This window comes from Bufo gargarizans, chromosome 2, assembly GCF_014858855.1.
Source record: "Bufo gargarizans isolate SCDJY-AF-19 chromosome 2, ASM1485885v1, whole genome shotgun sequence".
Lineage (NCBI taxonomy): Eukaryota > Metazoa > Chordata > Amphibia > Anura > Bufonidae > Bufo > Bufo gargarizans.
The window spans coordinates 381433596-381450899 of record NC_058081.1 but is presented as its reverse complement, the minus strand read 5'-3'; the positions used below and the strand labels follow the sequence as shown (position 1 = coordinate 381450899).

Here is a 17304-nt window from a genome sequence, read left to right as displayed (position 1 = left end):
TCTGCAAAAGGATTCCCGACCAAGTATTGAGTGCATAACTGAACATAATTATTTGAAGGTTGACTTTTTTTGTATTAAAAACACTTTTCTTTTATTGGTCGGATGAAATATGCAAATTTTTTTCGATGGGAAATTTGGGTTTTCATGAGCTGTATGCCAAAATCATCAATATTAAAACAATAAAAGGCTTGAACTACTTCAGTTGGCGTGTAATGAATCTAAAATATATGAAAGTCTAATGTTTATCAGTACATTACAGAAAATAATGAACATTATCACAATATGCAAATTTTTTGAGAAGGACCTGTATTATTCTGCAAATGCTGCGCAAACCCAGTTTCAATTTTGCTACATTTATAAAAGCACTTCAGCACATTTCAGTGTGTCAATATCAGTGTGTTTGTAGAAGGGGATATAAAATTGCACCTCTTTTAATTCCCCAAAAAACTGCAGTTTTAGAACCATGCATAATTAAGCAGTTGATTGCATTTTACCAGTATGTTTGTAGCACAGCATGTTTAACTGCACATCTGTTAGTTGCGCTTCTGGCTACCATTTGTAATTGTGGATTTCAATACATCAGTATACCAGTTTCATCCAATCCTTCTTTATTGCATCATATACCGTGCGTTTAGTTAAGGCATTGTATTGCATCAGTATACTATGCAGTTTTAGTGAACTGCAATAACTTCATTAATATAGCAGTTTTATTTAACACATTGCATTACATCAAGATACAGTGCAGATTTAGTGAATGTATTACTGCAATAACTACATTAATATAGCAATTTAATTGAATGCATTTTATTATGTCAAGATGCCATACAGTTTATTGAAAATATTGTACTGCATCAATATAGCAGTTTTATTAAATGCATTGTATTACCATTGTAGATTGTCAATACCAGTGCAGTGTGTTTGTAGAAGGGGGGGGGGGGGGGGAGACTCCTGTTTGTAACCAAACCTGTGACATTTCATTTATAGGTCTAATAATAAAATGTCTGGTACCGAAGAGTGGAAAATGAAAGACCCATATCCTCTCAAACAGCAGGATGATATCAATGTCACCTCTGAGTCTGACCATGCCTTGGAGCCAGGGGTCACAGCATCTTTCCTACTACTCCTCTTTGTGGCTCCAGAGAAGCCTTTTACTTCCATCATATCTGTCTTCACTTCTCCCTCCTAGTGGGCGCCTTCTTTTTCCCCAAGAAGAGGCAACACACCCCCATGCCCCCATGCGCTATGGAAGATACTTGCTGTCAACAGACAGCGTTCTGACTGCCACGGGGATGAGATTCAGGGGGAGGTAGAAGACCCTGTGTTTTTGTTGGTAGTAATCATGGTCGTTGCAGTAGGGCAGTGTTAGCCGTGGCATTTTGGGCAAATACAGAAGAGGGGATTGGGAGGGGGACCAAGGAGCCCTCAATTACATATCACAGTCTCATAAAAGTTGCAGGACGGGTAAGGACTGTGACGATGATTGTGTGTTGGACAGAACCTAGTCGGATTAGGGTGCGGAAGAGCAGGTAACGTCAGAAGAGGATGGCTATCCGTAATCAGAATATGCCTGTCCATCTTCTAGTGGTCTAATTTGAAGCAGCACAATGTCCTTATCATCATCAGTTACTGCTTCTCCTGCTTGGACTACTACTGCTACTCCTCCTCTCCATCAGCAGCTATCGATTATGGAATGTGTGGCCAGGCATGCTCATCAGCCCCATGGTTTGCAAGCTTAATTTCCAACTGGCCAAGTTGCTGGGGGTGCAGTGGCTGTCATAATACTTTGTGGAGTCTGCTGCTTTAGGGAGCTGCTGGTCCTCGCTGAAAGATACCTAGCTTAGTCACAGTGCAGCATGGTTCTTGTTTTCTTGGACACCAGGAGAAGCTGTTATGGGCAGGCACAGTACGCATCTTTCATGTGTAACACCCCAGAGTTATGTTACTACACTCCTCTACCCCGCTACTATCTTGTAAGAGCCTTTGTACTGTCATCAGATATTATTTTGCTCATGTTTTCCACAAATGTGCATATAAATCTGTGTTAAATGCAATTCTTCATGTAATTTGCCTGGCTACCAGCAGGTGGCAGCAACCCATTGGCAAGTACAAGTGACAGTTTAGTGTTTCTGAGCTGGAATGGATTATTCCAGCTTAGCTCCCCCTCTGTGGCGAGGTGGGCTGGACCCACATCCTGCACTTTGGGTGGAGAAGGAAGTTAGTAGTGTAGCCCACCCCCTGCTAGGGGTAGGGTGTGTGTGTGTGTGTGTGTGTGTGTGTGGTTCCCCTGCATATGAAAGACAGCAAGGACCTAGTCCTGGCTGAGACTTGGCCATATACCCAGCTAGAGCACCTTCAGCTCTGCTGGATGAAGAGAGCAGAAATTGCAGACAAACTCCATAGTTCCAGGAAGAAAGCATCCCCTGAGAATCCATCTGTGAGATAAGTCCAGTGCCTAGGAGAAGCCTATTCCTCCTCAGCTAGTCTGTAAATATGGAGCTTGCATGATAGCTTCTGCACTTATCTGCAACTTCTGCTGTATGGGGATATGCAAGCTCCATATTTAAAGCAGAAGTACTCATTCGTGCCAATCATTGCCAAAACCTGCTGGGACCAAGAGACCAAAGCTGTATGCTGTTTGGATGCAAGTTATTTCAAGTAAGGCAACGTTTTAACTTCATCTAAAGGTCTGGACATCATTTATTCTGCAAAGTTCCTCTATTACTCCTACTATCACTAAACTCAAATTTATTGTAAGTTAGCCAGGAGCCCGGCCGTACCCAGTAGGAGACACTGTGACACAACTCCCACAAAACTATAGAGACATTATAGGCCATTACACCACTCTGGCATTCCTAATCTGGGACGTGCATTATAACACCTTGGAAGGGCCCTGGGATAGTACCCTTTGGATGCTGCAATTGGTGTCACAACAAATACAGAATATTATCCACCCATACCTGGACACTGCATTAAAGTGCCGTCACGAATAGGATCAAATTGTATGTCTAACCCTACTACAAAGAACTGTGTCAAGACCCTGATAATTGACTTTATTACTTTTATTGTGGTGCAAGAAAACGCTAAACAGTGTGCGCTAGCAAGCCAAGGGTTAATTCGCCATATTTCTGTAATGGCGCAGCTTCTTCATGTTCCTCAGAAGTGGGAAAACACAGGAACACCCTCTCAGGTGCGCATAAATGCTGACTACACCCCTCTAGAAGCGGGAAACCTAAATCTTGCCCACCAAGAAATTTGCAATGTGAGCCAAGGGAGTGAAGACTACAGGCTCCACCCTCACTTCCTACATCCAGCATGACCGAGGAGCAAAGTAAGATGGCGCTCCCCAAGCCAAAGTGGGACCAGATAACTATTGAAGACGAATCGGTATATGAAAATTACCCACCGGAGGTCCGGGTCTCCCAACTGGTGAGAAGGAACAGCCCCTTAGTGCTTGCCAGGATTCCTGAGGCTGTGGATTCCTCCTTGGACAGCGAGACAGCCGCCACTCCTAAATCCAAGATGGCCACCGCACTCAAACCTGCTCCCGCGGAAGAAACTGCCACCACTACCAAGGCCCCAGAAGAGATGACTACATCTGCGACCTCACCGCCCGGCCCAGTGATTTGTGTAACTTTACCGGAAATGTCTGCAGCTTCAGAGACCTCCGCAATCATGTCGCCCATCGCAGAAGTCCCCTCGCACCGGCAGGAGGCACCGGAACCGGCCTTAACAACAGGTCATAGCCATCCCGCTCCCTGAGGCCCGTAGCTGCCCCTGCACTGTCCCCAGTGGTACCTGGTAACTCTGCAAAATTACCTGCCATGCCCAGAGTCAGTGGGAATATAAGACGGTGGTTGAAAAGTGGGTCGAGCAGGTCCTGGATGACCCCCGGCCAGGGGACCCTAAACTAATCAGACATACAGGAACTGTGTTGTGCTTCTCCGTGGAGAGAGGTGTTGGGTTCCTCTAGGACAATCACAGCGGGGAGGAACTATTTGTAAACTGTTGTTCCGTTAAATGGAACTACCTGCCGTAGGCCCGTCACAACCTGTATGTTGGAGACCAAGTGGAATACACCCCGTTGCGGTCTGTACAGGGCTTATTTGCGGCTGGAGTAACCCTTCTGGCCAAGCCACTGTCCCCTGCTATAACCCATGAAATCTGTAAGGAAGAACCAGGTGCTGCCGGTAGGTTGCTAAGCTTGCAAGCATGCCCAGATGGCCAGCTGAAATTCAGGGAACAAGCCCAACCTGAGCCAGGGCCCTTTATCCCTGACCTGGCTGCACCTCCAATGCTACGGGTGGGTCAGATTAATAACTCTGTGTTGACTTTCAATCCCAGGATACAACCCTATGTCCTACCCTGGAAACTTCCACAGGCACCCCTTGTCTGCCTACCAGAACCTCTTGAGCCAGAGGTTTTACATGCCTCTGCACTGGCAAGGGATTCCAGCTTTCAGCAGGTTACCGCAGCGTTCTCCAGGCTGACTACTCAGCCAATTCCAGGAAGCACCACTAGCGGGCAGTGGCGCACCACAGCAGCCGCAAATCTGAGGCAGGAGTGCCCACTTATGAGCTTTAGTAGCTCCAGCAGTGACGAGGACCTGTAATTCCTTCTCTAAATGCCTCCTTCTCTACAATACAAAAACTTATGGGAGCCACAACATGGACTGCACTTGAAGGGTGAAGATCTGTTGGCCATTTGTTCTGTGTGTGTTGCCCTTGTTTGTTCCTCACCAGGATGGACATGGTTTGTTAGGACTCCCCCCACTTCAGCAACTGTCTATATCCCAGTTTGTGCCAAAGTTTGCGCATTGTTTTATCCCCTTTCTCAGGTTATTTGAGAGCCTCATGGGACTATGGTTCTCATCGTGCTGCTAATTTGATGTGCTTTTACCTACTGTTTTGTACTGTTCCTTGGATTAAAAATATAATTGGTTTGCAATTATATCTCACATATGGATTACAATTAACTCTATTGTTTCCCGTGGGCTACACGTGACATTTGTTTATTTCCAGACGATTCCAACTTTAAAGCACTTTAAGAAAAAGGACTCAATTCATGTTTGAGCATATAATGATGATATTGATTGCACTGATATTTGCATAATGTTGCATAATTTTCACTAATTTTATGTCCATGTTTACAGGTTATGCAACGTTCAAGCACTTATGCCCATTGTGTGTATTCTTCTCCAGGTGCCACAATGTAAATTTATGCACGGTTTTGTGAAATTGAACTTAACTTTTGCACTTAGCCAGATCAGTAGCACCTTTCTTTTGTGTCACCTTGCTTTACAGTTCTGTTCTCTTTATACAGACGGTCTCTGTGGATGCTTAATACTAATGGCCTACTTCTGGTGTCATGTATCCTAGGTACCCTGGTAGGACAAGTGGTAAGTCCCAGGCAGGTCCAGCAACTACAAGGGTAACCGCGCTGCTTCAGGAATGGCTAGTGGAGTAATATACCCCTCCTTATATGTGCCAGGATTGGTAATGGGTCTACTAAACCCCCATCCTGTGTTGTCTTCCAGGAGTATTATGGGATTATTATACCCTCCTCCTGTGATATTGCCACAAGCGTTTGGAGAAGCGTATACCTTCCCCTTCTGTGCCTTTGCCTAAGAGCCTTTGCCACCTTAGAGCCATTTAGCTACCCATAGTCAACATAGTGATCGTGCTATAAGTCTTAATTTCTGACTTTGGTGCAGGGAAGGGAATACAGGATAAAACCACCCTTCCATTTGCGGGCATTTCATTACACAATGGTGGGATTACGGAGTAAAGACACCCCAATGCTTTCTTTGGTGCTCAAAGCTCAAAACATTTCAAATTCAGTCAGTAATGTTTGCTTAGTGCAGACCGTTGGTTCACTGGGTATACCGAGAGGGCAACCATTAATAAGACACCCTACTCATGCATGCAGGAACCTTAGGGTAGCTGTTATATGTTTGTCTTTGTTTATCTTGAATGTACTTCATGCAGTACTTTGTATTTATTTGGGTACCCCAGAGCTAATCCTCTTATCCTAAGCACAAGCTGTAAGGGGGAATGTAACACCAGAGAGTTGTGTTACTACACTCCTCTACCCCGCTATTATCTTCTAAGAGCCAGCATGTTCTATATTTTTGCAGAATGGAAGTACGGGATGAAACTCCACGGAAGCACTCCGCACCATTCCGCATCTCCGGACCCATTTAAGTCAATGGGTCCCCATTTGTGATTCGGAATTCACACGGAACGGTGCCCGTGTATTGTAGATCCACATATGCGGTCCGCAATACGGCAACGGGAAACCTACGATCGTGTGCAGTAGGCCTATGTGTGAACAGGTCATGGGTGCAGATAAGTCCTGGGGAGGGGTGGAGAATAGGGATGAGTGAACTCGAACTGTATAGTTCGGGTTCGTACCGAATTTTGGGGTGTCCGTGACACGGACCCGAACCCGGACATTTTCGTAAAAGTTCAGGTTCGGTGTTCGTCGCTTTCTTGGCGCTTTTGTGACGCTTTCTTGGCGCTTTTTGAAAGGCTGCAAAGCAGCCAATCAACAAGCGTCATACTACTTGCCCCAAGAGGCCATCACAGCCATGCCTACTATTGGCATGGCTGTGATTGGCCAGAGCACCATGTGACCCAGCCTCTATTTAAGCTGGAGTCACATAGCGCCGCCCGTCACTCTGCTCTGATTAGCGTAGGGAGAGGTTGCGGCTGCGACAGTAGGGCGAGATTAGGCAGATTAACTCCTCCAAAGGACTTGATTTTTGATCGATCTGCAGCTGTGGGTCATTGAGCTGCTGATACTCAATTGCTCACTGTTTTTAGACAGACCGTTTGTCAGTCACATTTTTCTGGGGTGATCGGCGGCCATTTTGTGTCTTGTGGTGCGCCAGCACAAGCTGCGACCAAGTGCATTTAACCCTCAATGGTGTGGTTGTTTTTTGGCTAAAGCCTACATCAGGGTGAAGCTGTCACACCAAATGCATTTAACCAGCAATAGTCTGTTTATTTTTTGGCCATATACATCATCAGGGGCAAGCTGCGCCTGTCACCAAGTGCATTTAACCCTCAATGGTGTGGTTGTTTTTTGGCTAAAGCCTACATCAGGGTGAAGCTGTCACACCAAGTGCATTTAACCAGCAATAGTCTGTTTATTTTTTGGCCATATACTACATCAGGGGCAAGCTGCGCCCGTCACCAAGTGCATTTAACCCTCAGTAGTGTGGTTGGTCAAGCTGTGACACCAAGTGCATTTAACCAGCAATAGTCTGTTCATTTTTTGGCCATATACTACATCAGAGGCAAGCTGCGCCCGTCACCAAGTGCATTTAACCCTCAGTAGTGTGGTTGGTCAAGCTATCACACCAAGTGCATTTAACCAGCAATAGTCTGTTCATTTTTTGGCCATATACTACATCAGGGGCAAGCTGCGCCCGTCACCAAGTGCATTTAACCCTCAGTAGTGTGGTTGGTCAAGCTGTGACACCAAGTGCATTTAACCAGCAATAGTCTGTTCATTTTTTGGCCATATGCAACATCAGGGGCAAGCTGCGCCCGTCACCAAGTGCATTTAACCAGCAATAGTGTGGTTATTTTTTGGCCATATCCCAGTCTAATTCTGTCACTAAATCCATACCGGTCACCCAGCGCCTAAATACTAGGCCTCAAATTTATATCCCGCTAAATCTGTCGTTACCGCTGTACTGTTGTGGCTGGGCAAGTTATTTAGTGTCCGTCAAAGAATATTTTTTGTTCAGGGTTGAAATACAATTCCCAATTTAGCAATTTCATAATTTAGTGGTTCCTGCTATATCAGAGCTATTTGAAATCTATCCCTAAAAGGGTATATAATATTCAAGGTGCACATAGGGTCATTCAGAATAACTTCACACACACGCTACTGTGCATTTCCAAGTCTAATTCTGTTAGTAAATCCATACCGGTCACCCAGCGCCTAAATACTAGGCCTCAAATTTATATCCCGCTAAATCTCTCGTTACCGCTGTACTGTTGTGGCTGGGAAAGTTATTTAGTGTCCGTCAAAGCACATTTTTTGTTCTGGGTTGAAATCCAATTCCCAATTTAGCAATTTCATAATTTAGTGGTTCCTGCTATATCAGAGCTATTTGAAATCTATCCCTAAAAGGGTATATAATATTCAAGGTGCACATAGGGTCATTCAGAATAACTTCACACACACGCTACTGTGCATTTCCAAGTCTAATTCTGTCACTAAATCCATACCGGTCACCCAGCGCCTAAATACTAGGCCTCAAATTTATATCCTGCTAAATCTCTCGTTACCGCTGTACTGTTGTGGCTGGGAAAGTTATTTAGTGTCCGTCAAAGCACAATTTTTGTTCTGGGTTGAAATACAATTCCCAATTTAGCAATTTCATAATTTAGTGGTTTCTGCTATATCAGAGCTATTTGAAATCTATCCCTAAAAGGGTATATAATATTCAAGGTGCACATAGGGTCATTTAGAATAACTTCACACACACGCTACTGTGCATTTCCAAGTCCAATTCTGTTAGTAAATCCATACCGGTCACCCAGCGCCTAAATACTAGGCCTCAAATTTATATCCCGCTGAATTTGAATACAATACATTGGGCCAAATAATATTTTTGTTGTTGTGGTGAACCATAACAACGAGGAAAACATCTAGTAAGGGACGCGGACGTGGACATGGTCGTGGTGGTGTTAGTGGACCCTCTGGTGCTGGGAGAGGACGTGGCCGTTCTGCCACATCCACACGTCCTAGTGTACCAACTACCTCAGGTCCCAGTAGCCGCCAGAATTTACAGTGATATATGGTGGGGCCCAATGCCGTTCTAAGGATGGTAAGGCCTGAGCAGGTACAGGCATTAGTCAATTGGGTGGCCGACAGTGGATCCAGCACGTTCACATTATCTCCCACCCAGTCTTCTGCAGAAAGCGCACAGATGGCGCCTGAAAACCAACCCCATCAGTCTGTCACATCACCCCCATGCATACCAGGGAAACTTTCTCAGCCTCAAGTTATGCAGCAGTCTCTTATGCTGTTTGAAGACTCCGCTGGCAGGGTTTCCCAAGGGCATCCACATAGCCCTTCCCCAGCGGTGAAAGACATAGAATGCACTGACGCACAACCACTTATGTTTCCCGATGATGAGGACATGGGAATACCACCTCAGCATGTCTCTGATGATGACGAAACACAGGTGCCAACTGCTGCGTCTTTCTGCAATGTGCAGACTGAACAGGAGGTCAGGGATCAAGACTGGGTGGAAGACGATGCAGGGGACAATGAGGTCCTAGACCCCACATGGAATGAAGGTCGTGCCACTGACTTTCACAGTTCGGAGGAAGAGGCAGTGGTGAGACCGAGCCAACAGCGTAGCAAAAGAGGGAGCAGTGGGCAAAAGCAGAACACCCGCCGCCAAGAGACTCCGCCTGCTACTGACCGCCGCCATCTGGGACCGAGCACCCCAAAGGCAGCTTCAAGGAGTTCCCTGGCATGGCACTTCTTCAAACAATGTGCTGACGACAAGACCCGAGTGGTTTGCACGCTGTGCCATCAGAGCCTGAAGCGAGGCATTAACGTTCTGAACCTGAGCACAACCTGCATGACCAGGCACCTGCATGCAAAGCATGAACTGCAGTGGAGTAAACACCTTAAAACCAAGGAAGTCACTCAGGCTCCCCCTGCTACCTCTTCTGCTGCTGCCGCCTCGGCCTCTTCTGCTGCTGCCGCCTCGGCCTCTTCCTCCGCCTCTGGAGGAACGTTGGCACCTGCCGCCCAGCAAACAGGGGATGTACCACCAACACCACCACCACCTCCGTCACCAAGCGTCTCAACCATGTCACACGGCAGCGTTCAGCTCTCCATCTCACAAACATTTGAGAGAAAGCGTAAATTCCCACCTAGCCACCCTCGATCCCTGGCCCTGAATGCCAGCATTTCTAAACTACTGGCCTATGAAATGCTGTCATTTAGGCTGGTGGACACAGACAGCTTCAAACAGCTCATGTCGCTTGCTGTCCGACAGTATGTTGTTCCCAGCCGCCACTACTTCTCCAAGAGAGCCGTGCCTTCCCTGCACAACCAAGTATCCGATAAAATCAAGTGTGCACTGCGCAACGCCATCTGTAGCAAGGTCCACCTAACCACAGATACGTGGACCAGTAAGCACGGCCAGGGACGCTATATCTCCCTAACTGCACACTGGGTAAATGTAGTGGCAGCTGGGCCCCAGGCGGAGAGCTGTTTGGCGCACGTCCTTCCGCCGCCAAGGATCGCAGGGCAACATTCTTTGCCTCCTGTTGCCACCTCCTCCTTCTCGGCTTCCTCCTCCTCTTCTTCCACCTGCTTATCCAGTCAGCCACACACCTTCACCACCAACTTCAGCACAGCCCGGGGTAAACGTCAGCAGGTCATTCTGAAACTCATATGTTTGGGGGTCAGGCCCCACACCGCACAGGAGTTGTGGCGGGGTATAGAACAACAGACCGACGAGTGGTTGCTGCCGGTAAGCCTCAATCCCGGCCTGGTGGTGTGTGATAATGGGCGAAATCTCATTGCAGCTCTGGGACTAGCCAATTTGACGCACAGCCCTTGCTTGGCGCATGTGCTGAATTTGGTGGTGCAGAAGTTCATACACAACTACCCCGACATGTCAGAGCTGCTGCATAAAGTGCGGGCCGTCTGTTCGCGCTTCCGGCGTTCACATCCTGCTGCTGCTCGTCTGTCTGCGCTACAGCGTAACTTCGGCCTTCCCGCTCACCGCCTCATATGCGACATGCCCACCAGGTGGAACTCCACCTTGCACATGCTGGACAGACTGCGAGCAGCAGCAGGCCATAGTGGAGTTTCAGCTACAGCACGCACGGGTCAGTCGCACTACAGAACAGCACCACTTCACCACCAATGACTGGGCCTCCATGCGAGACCTGTGTGCCCTGTTGCGCTGTTTCGAGTACTCCACCAATATGGCCAGTGGCGATGACGCCGTTATCAGCGTTACAATACCACTTCTATGTCTCCTTGAGAAAACACTTAGGGCGATGATGGAAGAGGAGGTGGCCCAGGAGGAGGAGGAGGAGGAAGAGGGGTCATTTTTAGCACTTTCAGGCCAGTCTCTTCGAAGTGACTCAGAGGGAGGTTTTTGGCAACAGCAGAGGCCAGGTACAAATGTGGCCAGCCAGGGCCCACTACTGGAGGACGAGGAGGAGGAGGAGGTGGAGGAGGATGAAGATGAAGCATGGTCACAGCGGGGTGGCACCCAACGCAGCTCGGGTCCATCACTGGTGCGTGGCTGGGGGGGGAAAGGCAGGACGATGACGATACGCCTCCCACAGAGGACAGCTTGTCCTTACCCCTCGGCAGCCTGGCACACATGAGCGACGACATGCTGGAGTGCCTGCGCAACGACAGCAGAGTTGCCCACATTTTAACCTGTGCGGACTACTGGGTTGCCACCCTGCTGGATCCATGCTACAAAGACAATGTGCCCACCTTACTTCCTGCACTGGAGCGTGATAGGAAGATGCGCGAGTACAAGCGCACGTTGGTAGACGCGCTACTGAGAGCATTCCCAAATGTCACAGGGGAACAATTGGAAGCCCAAGACCAAGGCAGAGGAGGAGCAAGAGGTCGCCAAGGCAGCTGTGTCACGGCCAGCTCCTCTGAGGGCAGGGTTAGCATGGCAGAGATGTGGAAAACTTTTGTCAACACGCCACAGCTAACTGCACCACCACCTGATACGCAACGTGTTAGCAGGAGGCAACATTTCACTAACCTGGTGGAACAGTACATGTGCACACCCCTCCACGTACTGACTGATGGTTCGGCCCCATTCAACTTCTGGGTCTCTAAATTGTCCACGTGGCCAGAGCTAGCCTTTTATGCCTTGGAGGTGCTGGCCTGCCCGGCGGCCAGCGTTTTGTCTGAACGTGTATTCAGCACGGCAGGGGGCGTCATTACAGACAAACGCAGCCGCCTGTCTACAGCCAATGTGGACAAGCTGACGTTCATAAAAATGAACCAGGCATGGATCCCACAGGATCTGTCCGTCCCTTGTCCAGATTAGACATTAACTACCTCCCCTTAACCATATATTATTGGACTCCATGGCACTTCCTCATTCAATCCTATTTTTATTTTCATTTTACCATTATATTGCGAGGCTACCCAAAGTTGAATGAACCTCTCCTCTGTCTGGGTGCCGGGGCCTAAATATATGCCAATGGACTGTTCCAATGTTGGGTGACGTGAAGCCTGATTCTCTGCTATGACATACAGACTGATTCTCTGCTGACATGAAGCCAGATCCTCTGTTACGGGACCTCTCTCCTCTGCCTGGGTGCTGGGCCCAAATTTATGACAATGGACTGTTGCAGTGGTGGGTGACGTGAAGCCTGATTCTCTGCTATGATATGCAGACTGATTCTCTGCTGACATGAAGCCAGATTGTCTGTTATGGGACCTCTCTCCTCTGCGTGGGTGCTGGGCTTAAATATATGCCAATGGACTGTTGCAGTGGTGGCTGACGTGAAGCCTGATTCTCTGCTATGACATGCAGACTGATTCTCTGCTGACATGAAGCCAGATCCTCTGTTACGGGACCTCTCTCCTCTGCCTGGGTGCTGGGCCTAAACTTATGAAAATGGACTCTTACAGTGGTGGGTGACGTGAAGCCTCATTCTCTGCTATGACATGCAGACTAATTCTCTGCTGACATGAAGCCAGATCCTATGTTACGGGACCTCTCTCCTCTGCCTGTGTGCTGGGCCTAAATATATGCCAATGGACTGTTGCACTGGTGGCTGACGTGAAGCCTGATTCTCTGCTATGATATGAAGACTGATTCTCTGCTGACATGAAGCCAGATTGTCTGTTATGTGACCTCTCTCCTCTGCCTGGGTGCTGGGCCTAAATATATGCCAATGGACTGTTGCAGTGGTGTCTGACGTGAAGCCTCATTCTCTGCTATGACATGCAGACTAATTCTCTGCTGACATGAAGCCAGATCCTCTGTTATGGGACCTCTCTCCTCTGCCTGGGCCTAAATTTATGAAAATGGACTCTTACAGTGGTGGGTGACGTGAAGCCTGATTCTCTGCTATGACATGCAGACTAATTCTCTGCTGACATGAAGCCAGATTGTCTGTTACGGGACCTCTCTCCTCTGCCTGGGTGCTGGGCCTAAATTTATGACAATGGACTGTTGCAGTGGTGGGTGACGTGAAGCCTGATTCTCTGCTATGACATGCAGACTGATTCTCTGCTGACATGAAGCCAGATTGTCTGTTACGGGACCTCTCTCCTCTGCCTGGGTGCTGGGCCTAAATATATGCCAATGGACTGTTGCAGTGGTGGCTGACGTGAAGCCTAATTCTCTGCTATGACATGCAGACTAATTCTCTGCTGACATGAAGCCAGATCCTCTGTTACGGGACCTCTCTCCTCTGCCTGTGTGCTGGGCCTAAATATATGCCAATGGACTGTTGCACTGGTGGCTGACGTGAAGCCTGATTCTCTGCTATGATATGAAGACTGATTCTCTGCTGACATGAAGCCAGATTGTCTGTTACGGGACGTCTCTCCTCTGCCTGGGTGCTGGGCCTAAATATATGCCAATGGACTGTTGCAGTGGTGGCTGACGTGAAGCCTCATTCTCTGCTATGACATGCAGACTAATTCTCTGCTGACATGAAGCCAGATCCTCTGTTACGGGACCTCTCTCCTCTGCCAGGGTGCCGGGGCCTAAATATCTGAGAATGGACTGTTCCAGTGGTGGGTGACGGGAAGCCAGATTCTCTGCTATGGGACCTCTCTCCAATTGATTTTGGTTAATTTTTATTTATTTAATTTTTATTTTTATTAATTTCCCTATCCACATTTGTTTGCAGGGGATTTACCTACATGTTGCTGCCTTTTGCAGCCCTCTAGCCCTTTCCTGGGCTGTTTTACAGCCGTTTTAGTGCCGAAAAGTTCGGGTCCCCATTGACTTCAATGGGGTTCGGGTTCGGGACGAAGTTCGGATCGGGTTCGGATCCCGAACCCGAACATTTCCGGGAAGTTCGGCCGAACTTCTCGAACCCGAACATCCAGGTGTTCGCTCAACTCTAGTGGAGAAGCGACTTGGCTGCCCTAATAGCTGCAGAGCTGGTGACCCAGAGATTGTGTGTTTAATGCCAGCAGCACTGACCAGAGGCATGGAGCAGGAGCCTCATTTGTGATGCCAGTAGAGCTGCAGAGGGTCACTATTTCTCTGTCCTATTGCCACTAATAGGTTACTCAATAATAAAGACACATCACACAAAATCTGAGTTATTGTGGGGAAGATTTATCAAAGCACACTTGCCTGGTCCCATGCAAGTCTGTGTAGAACCTGCTCTCCAAGAGAATGCATTCTACATAAACCCTGCAAGGGACCAGGGCTGTCTTACAGTAAGTGAGTTATGTAAATCCAGAGACTGCAGGAGGAGGGGAGAGCTGAAGGGAACTCTCATAGAGCCAGAAATGCGAGTATACAAGTGGTTGAAAACCAGGTATGATGGTTGATATGTGCATAGAAAGGGTAGGTCAATAAAAAATAAATAAATACGTGCACATATTTTTCTACAGCAGTTTAGTAACATATGCATTTAAAGAATTTTCATGCAAAAGGGTGTCCATAGCCTTTAATGAGTAACAAAACCTTTGTATCAAATTTAAATAGGATATCCCTAATGCCCGATTAAAACTTTTTCTAATATACTTTATTTATACATTTAGTATTTTTATTATATTTTTTGCTCCCTAAAGTGCACCATTCCCTATGTACTTAAAACTCAGTTGTCTGTACACCACTGACAGCTCAGCGGTTTACGGAGTGTGAAAATTTATGAAAGGGGCCACAGTAGCACAGGAAGTATATGCACTCCTGCCTTTACCCCCGGAGGATTACTAACTCCTGGCATAGCACTTGGGTACCTTGTAACCATGTTCTATGCCAGGATTAGCTGAGCAGAGCGGGCTCCTGCCTGTGCCTGCTCCGCTAAGCTAAAAGCTGATATGCTGTTCTCGTAACTTAACAGAGCAGGCACAACCAGGAGCCCACTCCATTCAGCTAATTCTGGCATAGTACATGGGTACAGTGAGCCCCTGTGCTATGCCAGGAGTTAGTAATCCTCTGGGGGGCATATGCAGGAGCAGCAAAATGTGCTCAGCAGTCAGCGGTGTACAGAGACTGAGTTTTAACCCTTTCACGCCCAGCACCGTATAGGTGTTTAAACATGGCGCCCGCTCCTGCCCGCTGCAGGCGCTATAGCCGTGGATGCCCGCCTGCTTCTTTTAGCAGACACCCGCGGCTCAGTAATGCATATTGCGGACATTTAACCACTCAGATGCCGTGGTCAATCCTAACCACGGCATCTGAGCGTGCTGAAACCAAAAGTGCGCACTTTCGGTTGCGATCCAGCTCCTCGTGTGGCGAACAGGAGGCTACTGCATAGTATTTCCTATGGAGCCCTTGCCTGTAATAGGGCATTGGAATCTATGATAATAAAAATCAGATTGATTGTTATAGTTCCCTATGGGAACTATAAAAAAGTGTAAAAATAAAATAAAATAAATTAAAATCACCCCCGTTTTCACAAAATAAAAGAACTAAAACAATAAAAAAAAATACACATCATGGCAAAATGGAAAAAAAAAGTGTCCAAATGGCCGATTCGCCGTTTTTGGTCGCTTCATTTTCTACAATTTTTTTAATAAAAAGTCATACACACCCCAGATGGTATCAATAAAAAAAAGTTCAGATTGACCTGCAAAAAAAGAGCCCTCATACAGCTCCGTAAACGTATTTACCAAAAAGTTGAAGGGGTCAAAATATGGCAACAAAAAAATAAAACAGATTTTGTTAAAATCAAAACGCAAGAAAAACTATACATATAAGATTCTTACTGACCTGTAGAATAAAAGTAACTTATCAGTTTTATCGCACATCGAATGTTGTAAATAAAAAACCTGTGAAACTGTGATGGAATTTTTTTTCCAATTTCACCCCATTTGGATTTTTTTTTTCTGCTTCCCACTACATGATATGCAATATTAAATGGTGACATTAGAAAGTACAATTTGTCCCGCAAAAATCAAGCCCTCATACGACTATGTGAACAGTAAAATAAAAAAAAGCTATGGCTCTGGGAAGACAGGGAGCTCAAAACAAAAACGCAAAAAAAAAAACTCTGGGCCTTACGGGGTTAAAGGGCTTGTCTCATCATGGACAATGGGGACATATCGCTAGGATATGCCCCCAATGTCTAAAAGGTGCGGATCCCACCGCTGGGACCCGCACCTATATCAAGAATGGAGCCCGACAAGGTAGTGGCTAGAGGACTCCGGTCCGGCCACAACCAAGCTGGCTCCCTATAGAAGAGCATGGGAGCGTACTGCACACGCGCGGCCCCCGCTCCCATTCATTTCTATGGGGCCAGCAGAAATAGCCGGGCCAGGCTCGGCAATTTTCGCTGGCCCCAAAGAAAATGAATGGAGGGTGGCTGCACAAGCTTCACTTGCGGGGCCCCGTTCTCGATATAGGTGCGGGTCCCAGCTGTGGGACCTGCACCTATAAGACAATGGAGGCATATCCTATCAATATGCCCCCATTGTCCATCATGAGACAACCCTTTAAAGGATAACTGTCACATTTAGACCCTAATTTCAATTTTCATATATGTAGTTACTAATAACATGATATTCCAGAATCAGTTACTATTAGACTGGCTTACCCCATATTTAATAAGATTCAGCCCTTAGCAACCAGTCTGCATAAAACTGCAATCTCACTATTCAGTTAAGATGGCCGCCACTGCCCTCACCCTGAGGCTAATCCCGTCTGCCCTCACTAGCCAGTAACAATAGCCCCCCCCCAAAAGTGTCAGTAACCAGAGCCCTCCCCCGAAAGGGTTAATCTCCTGCAGCACAAAGGGGTCCTCTTACCACATGTTGCTTTCATTTATACACTGAGCAGATAACAGATCTCCCTTCCCTGTTGTGCGCTGGTTCAACTCTGCCTTCTCCCAGTCTGCTGAGTGAGGGAGCGTCTGCCAAGCGCAGTGACAGGGAGAAGTGCACACAGCCCAGGCACTGTTATCAGCTGCTGGGGAGGACCTGGCTTTAATCATTTACTTACAGTCCCTGGCTGTCAATAATGTGACCTTGCACGCAGCCTGCTTCTGCGTCCTCCGTCCTTCAACAGATAGATGGAACATGCCTAACAACCCTATTTTAAGCACAGGTAAAAGTAGGCAGTACAGGGAACAAAAATGTGGAATT

The 17304-nt window shown here is 47.3% G+C and overlaps 1 protein-coding gene across 5 annotated transcripts in view; it reads left to right on the top strand.

Moving 5' to 3' along the window:
• Positions 1 to 17304, top strand: part of ACSL6 (acyl-CoA synthetase long chain family member 6) — a 262251-nt gene that overhangs the window by 125240 nt on the left and 119707 nt on the right. The gene's annotated exons all lie outside the window — the stretch shown is intronic.